Genomic DNA, 11,774 nt, shown 5'->3' with positions numbered 1-11,774 from the left:
TACAAGCTAGGCCAAACTGCCTACAGACTGTTGCTCTGACTGGTTTCAAGCATCTTATACTTCACTAAACACAGTGAGAATCCCCGAGGTTTACAAATATTTAAATAAATACTATTCCATTCCTATGCAGTACAGTTAATATCCATATTATTGACTCATATGAGACAAAGAGATGACAGGATCCAATTCTGCTCCCACTGAAGTCAATGACAAAACTTCCATTGATTTCAAAGATTCAGGATCAGCTGCCTAAGTGTGCAGTGACTTCAGTGGAAATACATGCTGTAAATCTGGAGTATCACAACAATAGCCAGGCAGCTGGCTCAGCAGGCACAAGATATAAAGGCAGAGTCAACCACTTGCTTGCTTGGTTATGCTCAGCCCTGCCTCTAGTAAGTGTCTAGCATCCCATAAGCAGGCACCGGACAGCAGCTGCCCTGTGAAATGAGGACACAGTAGAAACCTGTAAGTTCATTTAAATTTGGTTGTGATCCAATGATTCCAGTCAGATGAACACCAGTAGACTTGACAATGGCTAATGAAGACTCAGCCATGAAGCCTCCAGCCTCCAGCCCTGTGTTCAATGACTTGCAACTAGCTCAAGCCATGTCAGACTTTGCTGCAAATTATTTCTTTCAGTCAGCCAGAACCAGTAACAGTTGTGTGTGAATGAAAATGTCTTTTGGCCTGGCTACAGGGGAATACGTTTTTAGATGACATCGGGGCCTGACTTCGAAAGAGATCTCCATTCCATCTGCCGATGTGTGGGTGCAAACAAAGGGAGCTACTACAATTGTGAGCGTGTTCCAGTTCACAGAATAGGAATGTTAATGGCAGCTTGAGCTGACCATGTGCCAGCTTCATTCCAGAATGTTTATAAAAAGATCATCAAAAAAGATAAAAATATCATTGTTTTCTGCACCTTCCTTGTCAAACTTTTTCTCTGTAGTGGAGGATAGGGGTAAGAGTAGCAAAAGGACTGTCATTGGATGCTCATTTTGCTGGAGAGTTGTACCAGAGCACACCAGCTGCTGTACTGGATCATATGCACAAGAACCCTGGATCATATGTACAAGAACCCAGCCTTTGGCAAAGGCTAATGCACAATGCTTAAGGAGAAGGGAGCATCCCTACCCTTTTTATAACACAACCTACCAAACTGTATACTTTATAGGTGGGGACTGCCTTCCTGACTCACGTGTATTTATAGGTGTATGTCCTGAAGCATGACATTTGTTTGTTTTTCTCATGATCTTTGCTTGCATAGCAACAAATGTCATCACTGGTCATAACATTCTTTGGCCCTTTATAAAATCCAGATACACTATTTTATCTCTGATAACAGTGGAAAACAGCTGAGGCTAAAAACCTCGCTGATCATTCCAGTGAGCCTGAAACATTAAATGTTATTATTCCAACACCATCCACTCTCACACACGCCAATCACAAGTTTGTCCTGAGTGACTTGGACTATTCCACTTCAGAAGCTGCTCAGTTTGTTCCTAGAGCTACATCTGCAGTTTAGTATTTTGTAACTCTCTCTACAAGGGAAAGCAATTCTTGCTCAACCTGGATCTATTTTGACTTGTGCATTTCTCAAGCTAGGTCTTGAAGTTAACTTCCTATTCATTTTCTGGCACCTGTAACAATGTCAATATTACAAGATTCTTCACCCTGCCCATGAGTTCAGTGACAAAACCAGACATATACAAGGTCTACCAAATGGTACCTGCCTATCGAGGAAAAAAAAGGTGATGTGCATGAAATAATAGCAGATTTATTTTAGTTAGAGTGAGGTGAGAAAATCAATAATATGACTAAATATATGTTATTTTAGCATAAGCATCTCGCATGGTACATAATACGTACTAAGTGGGAGGACTACTATGGTAAAGGTAGTTTTAATGGCATATAACTGGCTTGTCACTCAGTATATAGTGTGTGCCTCCATAAGGCCATACAGTGGGATCTGGATTTAGCCCTTACTGCACGTGACATCTTCCTTTGGGGTTAGCGCAAGGGACTGAGAATGTGTAGTCTTGAAAGAACACTATTCCTGTCTCTGCCACTGGCCTGCCGTGTCACTTCTGACATGCCATTTAGCCTATGTAAATCCAGAATAATGCCATTGGCATCAGCCAAATCCATCACTAGCTTAACTCCACAGCACTGTATGTTAGCTTATACCAGAGATAAATTTGGCCAAGATGCTTCAAAAATAGGGCCAGCATGTAAATTACTTTGTCTACATCAGCACTGATTTTCACTCTGCCTACATGTGGTGGGTGGGCAGATCTTTTGATGATTCTTGGGGAGGGTCCTACAGGCTTATCAGACCCCACTCAAGTCGTACCTCAGGAAGAGATCATGCCAAAGTTTTATTTCAATTTTCTGGTGAAATCCCAGCTGTGGTTTCATAATCCTAACTGGGAGTACACTGTGAATTGAGCCAAGCAGGTACTGCTGAGCTTATCGGGCTCAAGCTAGTAGGCCTTGTCTACACTACTAAGTTTTTCTGGTATAGCTACAGCAGCCAGGGATATGAAGAAATTTCCCTTGGCAATTTACCTATCATGGCAAACTTCCCAGTGAAGGCTCAGCTCTGTTGACAGAACAATGTTAACATAGCCAGTGTTGTTGTTCAGGGAGGTTGTGTTACTATGCCAGCAGAAAAACTTCTTACTGCTGTGCTAGACAGTGGATGGAATATTCTAATAAGGGCGAGAGAAGCCAGGGTGATGGGCTCCAGAGACAGAGTCCTCAAATCAAGCAACGTGGATAAAACGGTGGTTGGACAAAATGAAAGGAATATGACCCAAGAAGGCTTTATTATTTTGCATTCTTTTGGTTGGACAAAAACCCTGTAAATCAGAATCCTCAGAGAATGTCCTTGGTTTGCCTAACCTAGACTCTGTGGACCTTCTTCTAACCTGCTCATACCCCATTGATGGTAACACAAAGTTCACTAGGACTCACAGCCAATGGACCTCATTCTTATGCATTTTTAATGCGTGAAACCTGGACAAAGGACATAAGCCTTTGGAGAGAGTAGTTCAGCTTGTCCTAGATGCACTGTGTTTAGGGCAGTCATCTTTGCCTTCTGTTGTAAAAGAATAATGTATGGATTTCAAAGGGAAGGAAAGCTGAGGATAAAGGTTAATGCAGTATGAAGTGTCAGTCCAATATCTACTTTATAGCAAAACAGATTTCCCTGATAATATAGGACCCACTACTGTGGTCCTGAGTAAGACATGCCTTCTATTGGCTTCTTTCAAAGTTGTGATGGAGTACAGACTGCAGGATTGGGCTCAAACAAAGAGGAAGGACTCCTTTTGATGCTTATGTGTCTGCTGTGAGCAAAAGAAAAGTGCTATAAAGAGTGCCATTGCAAGCACTAGGGAAGTGAAGAATTCAGAACACAGTAAAAGGTTAAATCTACCTGTCACAGCTCCTGGGGGACACAGGTGGCTCCACACCACCACACTTGCTGATACCCCCCCCCCCATTTCACTCCCATTGGCCACAATTCCCAGCCAATGAGAGTGACAGGGCTGGAATCTGCAAGTGAGTGCAAGGACAGAGCTGCTCTGCAGTGATGTGCCAAGCTACTTCTCCCCACTTCTGAGCAGGGTCCATGGGCTGGTTGAGGCCTGAGGCTTGCCTTAATCCAGCCCACGAGGCTCAGGGCTCCCCCTCCGATGCTTGGAGCCAGCACTGGTGCTCCAGCCACCTGAAATGTGCCGAGACTTGGAGACTCGCCCCATGGCTGGAGCACCAGTGCCAGCTCACCCCACTGTGGAGAACTGGGGGTTAGGAGGGGGCACACATCATGAGCCAGATAAAGGCAAGTCATTTCCCTATCTCTCCCTGTACTCCACTGCAGTGACATTTGTACTAAATGAGCCTTGTGAGGTACCATAACAAAGCTAATAAATTGTTGACTATTAATAATGTAAAATGTATGAATTAACCTAATACCTGATGTTATGAATTCCCTCTTACTAGAACTTGTTTGAGGCCAGACTAGTCTAAATAATTAACAGATCTGTTCTAGATGAAGAGATGTGGGTTGATCTCAATTTACATATTAACAATGAACAAAGCAATTAATCTAAACTGGCAGGGTCTCTCCTGTTCCTGAACTCGAGAGAAATAAAATTAACCCGAGTCTTATGAAGGAATCTGGTGGTGAGAGAACAGCCTTGACCAAAGACTATGTCTTTCTCAATTGAGGTTTTGACTTTTAGATCCCTGTTTCCACTTTTACTTACTTGTGACCCTCTCTACCTTTATCTCTTTTACTTGGCATCACTTAATCCATGATCTTTTCTTAAAAAGCTTTTCTTAACAAACAAACAAAAGTACTGTACCATGAAAAACTTTTGGTGAGACCTTTGTCTCACTCACACCTGTGTAAATTAAGAGAAGCTCCTTTGAAATCACTGGGGTGGCACTGGTGTAAGTGAAACCAGAATGTAGGTAATCAAATTTTGCCTATATAAACTTCCCACTTACTCTAGTTTTCTTAATTTTCTGTCCTAAACTCTAGGTTGGCATTGTATGCTATTTAACAGCTGTTGCATTCATCACAAAGGGGTCTGCATTTCTGAGACAGAGGAAGTGATTCTTGCTTATATCTTGTAAAGCATTTGATGATCCTTTGGGATGAAACAACCTATAGGGCCAGGGCCTCACCTGGGGTAAATTAGCCTTCCTTCTATAACTTCAGTGGAATTATGTTCATTTATAGTAGCTAAGGACTCAACCCTCTATATTTTTCATTATTAAACAACAACAGCCATGGTTACGACTTCTTAACATATAGGTAGAAGTTACTTTCTAAAGATTCTTGTTTCTTAGCATATGTGATATGGTCATCATGCATACACTTACTGCCAAATGCTGCTTGCTTTACTTGTCTGAATAATCCATAACTGAATTACTCAGGTGAACATTTTATTCAAGATTTGTCCCTTAATAGAGAATGCAGATGCTCCTGAGGGCCAATGGGAGGACATACTTAAGCCTGTTTGCTGTGAAATAGAAAGGGGTGACAGTTTTCAGCAAATAGTAAATTTGCCAAAAGATGCATTTTTTCAGGGCACCAAACTATTCATGAATCCTCTTTGAATTTGGTAAATAGTTTTGGCTGGGGAAAGAAATACCTCTTGAAAAATTCAGACATGCCTAAATGTTTCTTTCAACTTTTCATTTGAAAACTATCCTTTCAAATTGATGTTGAGAATACTTTTTTCAGCTTGACCAAAATGTTTTCATTTTTTCATTTTGGTGAGAAACTGAAAAAAAAATTCTGTTTTGTTTAAAATGAGACATCTTTTGTTTGAACCAATATATCAATTATTTTCCCAGCTCTGGTTTGAAGGATTCCCAGGTCAATTTCATTGCTTTTTGGTCATGACCATAATCTGGATATTTCAGTGTCAGATCCCTTTAAACCTTTGTATCTCACATTCTCTCCTCCTCTTAGGCAACAAAGAAGTTGTGCAGAAAAAGCATGTTGACTCCATAATCAAGAGGTCAGTTAGTCAAAGTCCTCATTTACTCTCCAGGGCATCCTTTCTTCCACATCAAACAAAATAATGATAACGGTTCATTCTAGTCTTAAAATCTAGGAGACAGATATCATTATGAGGTGCATGTTACAAACGTAGGCACATTTTCAAGGCTAGGTGCCCCCTATTGTTAGTCCTCTGTGTTCCCATGAAAGAATCATATTTTGTTTCTCAAATCCACTATTGAATTCCCCAGGCAGTTAGGTGGTTTGAGGGCTTTGGACAGAGATGCTCAGCAGCACCTAGGAACACCTGGTATTATTGTGCAGTGGCTCCTCGTCTGACAGAGTAGCAACTTTGCTAGGCCCATCTGCTCCTGTTAGGGGTTTTAATAAAGTCTCTGTGTGGAAAGGTGGGGAGTAAGCTGGAGGGAAAAAAAAACTAGGCACTTGTCATGAAGGCATATCATCACTCTCACAGATAAACCTTCATAATTAGTAACATTGTGTGTGAAAGACATTCATTGTGTGAAAGCAATGGTAGACATAGCAGCATTATTGTTCTTATTTATTGGTCATGGTCAGTCTGCTCCATAGGGAGATGTGGTCCCTGTATTTTAACTCAGATTGCTACGCCAGGAATGAATTTAGCTCAGGGACTCTAACCAAGGCAAATGATACAGCTCAGACATATTATACACCAGATCATAGACCAGTCAGTGAGATATGCTGATTTTCCCAGGGACTCTCCACTATAATGTCTTAAAACACTCTCTCACAAGGCTACATTCCATGAAAATCCGTGACATCATCCCCTCAGATTGTTCTTCCAGTGTATCCCATTCAAAAACATATTCTTCCTGTGTTCCAGGTACACGCACGAATGGTATACAAGCTACAACAAGAGCATGAACCAATGTTTTACAAAAACAAAGGAAAATAAAATAAACACTCTAAATACCACCTCACACCCCTCCCACAATTCTTCTAATATCTCCACCCAGCCATACATCCCTCCCCATGCAGAAAAATTCGCCGCTGAGAGATGAGACTGGAAGGTCAATGGATTTGTGCTCTGATGGATGAAGGTCTCTTGGGCTGACTGTCAGCACAGGCCCGGGAGGAGGAGGGGGGCAAGTTGTGGGGAGGCCTGGCTCCATGCCTGGGATGGAAGAGTTGGGGCAAAAGGCAGTCAATCCTTTAGTGCTGCCTGAAACACAGCTCTGCCCCGACCCCATCTCAGTCCTCAGAAGCCCTGCGGAGTGGCAGAATGACGGTTCTGTGGCATTTCAAAGGGACCCAAAGCTCCCAGCCGCTGCTGCTTTGGCAGTGGCAGAGGCAGTGCCAGGAGTGTCAGGCCCCCTTGAAGCGCTGAGCCCCCATGCAGTTGCTCCCCTTGACCCCACTTCCCTCCCCCCATTGACAGGCCTGACGAAGGCGGGAGGGAAATTCCATAGACAAGAAGATTCCTTCTCTGGGAGTACTTGGCCTTCAGCCTCCTGTCCTCTCATGCACCGTGTGATCCAGTCAGACCTCTTTTAACCTGAGCTTCTCAGATGAATTCCTCTCAAATGGTATCACAGAGGAAAGAGGTAGTTTCTGAAGACTCATTTCAGGCTTTATTGGTTTATGTTACCTGGAAATGAGCTGAAAGTTGCCGCACATAATGGTGCAATTAAAAAGCCTATTCATTCTGTGTTGTTAAGTAGCCGGATTAACATGTACATTTCAGTGATGTGTGGGAATAGCTGGGCTGGTGACCTTTCTGAGGGAAAAGAAAATCTAGTTTATTCGCCAGCAAATCTGTTCCCCCCACATGCTTCATTCACATGTACATATATAGCTTGTGTGCACACACATACACAGAAGTACATATGTTGGGTCTGTACATTATGGCTGAATGATGCTCATGTGCACAAAATTTGCTGGTTTTTATACACATGAAAAAAGCAATGGTGCCACCCCATGGCCTTGCCTTTTATTAGTGTAATAATCAAGGTAATCACTGGAATTTTGAAAATATTTAGCTCATCTCTTTTTGTGTGAGGGGTAAAGGAGTGCCATAAGACAAGTGACATCTGCGTGATTTATACCTCTTATACCCACAGTCTGTGTGCAGCGACATAGCAAACTGCCAAGTGTCTAGGTTTTGTTTTAATCTGGAGCGCACACTAGGGAGGCTTCCATGACAGGATGGGAACAGTACTGGCTCTTTCAGAGGCATTGCTTGCCTCTCATTCATCAACACCTTTCACACAAGAACAGCCACCATTCCTTGTACTAAAAATTCCCAGCCCATTTCTGATGACAGGTAGCTGCTGTGCCCTGGAGCCAAGGGAGCCTTATGACTTTTATGGTTAGAGAACCTCAAAAATGAGAGAAGATTGTCACTGAGGAATGTTCCAGGTAAAAAGGGAGCTTCATGCAATTTAAATGAACAGAGGGAAACTGGCAAGCTGTGGCAATGATAATTAGTTAAACAATTCATGTAACTCTGGAGCAACCCCAGTGAAGCAACTTTGGGCTTTTCCCAGTGCACAGTAGAGCAGAATCTAGCACCAGGATTGAATGGAGAATATAGTGGATCACAACCCAGCAGCCTAGGAACAGTTTGGCTAAATCAGACTTGAATACATACTCTGTGCACAGGCTGAACATGATGGGAGAATCTGTGGTACTACGAAGGCAACACCAAACCTTCCTCTTCTTGAGGACCTTTTTGGACAGATTTCTAAATCCCATGGGGGGAATAGTATCTTTTAGAATTCGTTATGTGTTTCATGGGATATGTGTGTGCTTTAACATACCAATGATGCTATGTTATGGGCTAAGGCTTTGCTGCTCCTGTCATTTACTTCAAGCCTTCTTACCTCAATTTGTGGACTCATGGGTTCTGCAGCCTAAGTCAAATGACTCAGTGTAGTGAGATTTTTATTGCCTTGTCCATGTCCCTCTGTCTCTCTGCACCTCAGCTCTCTGTCTGTAAAATGGGGCACTGGGCCTACCTTCATATCTTTCCCTTCATAGGTTCCCCTGCTTTATGCTGATGCAAATGAGAGAAGAATCCTAAGAACTGCATCTGGAATTATTGCACTTGAGCTACGTGTGAATCCATAACCACATACGTCTCAGCACAGATAAGTGCAGGGCAGTGCACAAAGCACTTCTGACCAGATACAAATGTGTCTCTTTCTCTCTTGGGGAAGAGGGAACCGATTCTGCAGAGAAGCTGTTCTCACGCACGTGCCTACCTGCTGGGGATGGCTGAGGAAGTTATGGTTTGTGCCTGCTGTTAAGATTTATTGTGTTGTAAGAAGGCTGTCTGGTCACTCTGTTCATCGACTCCCAAAGCAAAGAACTGCCAAGGCTGAACCCATTCAGATGTGCTGGGTCGGCAAGGTTGATTTTGTATCCTGTAGCCAATGCCCATTCACAGAGTAGGAAGCACTTCTCCCCCGGGAAAAGTAAAAGCAGAAGGCCTGGCACCTGAGGAGAGCTCTCAGAGAGGTCTGTAACTGTGACATGCTTGTCAAGACCTTCTAGACAGGATATACAATGTTACTATTCTTGAGGGGACATGACTGAGAATGTTTTTTTGGCTCTGGTGTCATTAGCTTGAGTAAAGACGTGCCACTTGCTAGGACTCTACCCGGGGACTTGAAAGATCAAGATCCAATTCCTCACTCCACCACTGATGTCCGCTGTGACCTTGGGAGAGTCACCCAGGCTATATCTGCATCTAAACTTGCAGCACAGCCCCAGCTAGCCTGTTTCAACTGATTTGGGCTTGTAGGGCACAAGCTGTGGGACCACAGTTGCAGTGGAGATGTTTGGGTGTAGATTGGAGTCCGGACTTTGAACCTCAGCAGCAATGGAGGGTTTTGGAGCCGGGGCTCCATTCTGATCTCAAACGCCTGCATGCAATGTGTAGACCCACAGCCTGAGTCAATTTACTCAGGCTCTGCAGCTATGTACGGTGAGCTTTTTTATTGCCTTGAGAATGTGCCCTCTGCCTCTCCATGCCTCAGCTCTCTGACTGTAGAATGCGGCACTGGCCCTCCTCCACAGGTGAGTTGGGAGAGTAAATGATTGTGAGATACTCAGGCACTGTGCTGTGGGGGGGCCAGGCAAGTACCTTAGATAGAGGGATGTCAGCACTGGGGCATAAGGGGTTTACTTGTTTGCAATTTAAGTGTTTTCAGGAAGATTGGGGTTTGCAAAACTTCACCATGCTGGGAGCAGAATGAGGCCAGTGAAGTTGGTCAGAGTGCTACCAGTAACTACACTGTGAGCAGAGCTAGTGCAGTTAGCACTTTTGAAAGCCCCACCCTGCACGATTAGCTCTCTCTAAATGTATTCAGTCTGGCTCAGCTGGCTTGAACTGCTCGGACTGTAAACTATTAATCCCAAGTCTTCCAAGTCCACTGCTTCACAGCACCATGGTCAGTGGGACGTGTCCCACCTGAAGAAGGGTGGTATGAAGGTTAGCTGGGAAGCTGATTTGGTACAGGAAAAAAAATGGCAGAACCCCAGCTCATGTGGGCAGGTGTGGTGAAGCTGCTAGCAGCCCCTGAGACTGCTCTAAATTGTGTTGGAGGCTGTGTACTGAAGCAACCAAGAATCTGTGAGGCATGAAGGGAACTTAAAGTAAGCTTCACTCCTCCTCCCCATACCCTGTTCTGTGCACTGCCTCCTGAGATTTGCAGCACAGAATCTAGCTCAGTATCTTCTGATTCCTGCTTATATACCCCAGCATGCTGAGCATTCAGGCTTGCTGGTCCCTTTCCTTTCCCTTTATCCACTCTCCCTTGATTCCTTCTTCTTTGGCTTTCTTATTCACATCTCCATTTTAATCACTAGGTGTCAGCAGTGCTCAAACCAGTAATACAAATACATACATAAGTGCCTGTCTCCTAGCTGTCCTCCTCCACGGGAGAGAAGACAACTGAAACCTTAAAGAAATATCTAGCCAAAAAAAAAAAAAGGAAGATGCAGATCAAGAACTATAATGTGCTACAGAGGTTGTGCTGTGGAAGGTTTCCTCAATGAATCAGCAACAAAGGGTCCTGTGGCACCTTATAGACTAACAGAAAAGTTTTGAGCATGAGCTTTCGTGAGCACAGACTCACTTCATCAGATGCTGGTCTTGGAAATCTGCAGGGCCAGGTGTAAATAAGCCAGAGCAAGGGTGGGGATAACAAGGTTAGCTCAGTCAGGAAGGGTGAGGCTTACTACCAGCAGTTGATCTGGAGGTGTGAACACCAAGGGAGGGGAAGCTGCTTTTGTATTTAGCCAGCCATTCACAGTCTTTGTTTAAGCCAGAGCTGAGGGCATTGAATTTGCAGATGAACTGTATCTCAGAAATTTCTCTTTGGAGTCTGGTCCTGAAATTTCTTTGCTGTAGGATAGCTACTTTTAAGTCTGCTACTGTGTGGCCTGGGAGATTGAAGTGCTCTCCTACGGGTTTTTGTATATTGCCATTTCTCATATCTGATTTGTGTGCGTTTATTCTTTTACATAGAGACTGTCCAGTTTGTCCTATGTATATAGCAGAGGGGCATTGCTGTCACATAATGGCATAAATTATATTGGTAGATGTGCAGCCGAATGAACCCACGACGGTGTGGCTGATCTGGTTAGGTCCTGTAATGGTGGTGCTGGTGTAGATATGTGGGCAGAGCTGGCAACGAGGTTTGTTGCATGGATGGTTCCCTGAGTTAGAGTGACTGTGGTGTGATGTATAATTGCTGGTTAGGATTTGCTTCAGGTTGGCAGGTTGTCTGAGGGCAAGGACTGTTCTGCCTCCCAAGGCCTGTGAAAGTGGGGGATCATTGTCCAGGATGGGTTGTAAATCCCTGATGATGCGCTGTAGAGGTTTTAGCTGAGGACTGTAGGTGATGGCTAGTGGTGTTCTGTTGGTTTCTCTCTTGGGCTTGTCCTGTAGTAAGAGGCTTCATGGCACATGTCTGGCTCTGTTGATCTGTTTTTTCACTTCCTCAGGTGGGTATTGCAGTTTCAAGAATGCTTGGTAGAGATCCTGTAGGTGTTCGACAGAGGGGCAGAGGGCACTTCTACCTTGCAATAAAACACCTCGGGCTGACACACGCTTAGGAGGCTCAGGCTGAAGAGCTATAGAGCTGCAGTGTTAGGGCTGGAGTCAGTGTGCCCTGTAAACTGAGTGCTTGGGCAGCTGCCCAGGAGACATTGAGGTGCCATCCAGCTAATTAACAGAGCACCCACAGCTGGCAACATGCATTTCTAT

Source organism: Carettochelys insculpta, chromosome 1 (genome assembly GCF_033958435.1).
Source record: "Carettochelys insculpta isolate YL-2023 chromosome 1, ASM3395843v1, whole genome shotgun sequence".
NCBI classification, from domain to species: Eukaryota; Metazoa; Chordata; order Testudines; family Carettochelyidae; genus Carettochelys; species Carettochelys insculpta.
The sequence above is the reverse complement of the archived record's forward strand: the minus strand, read 5'-3'. Positions refer to the sequence as shown.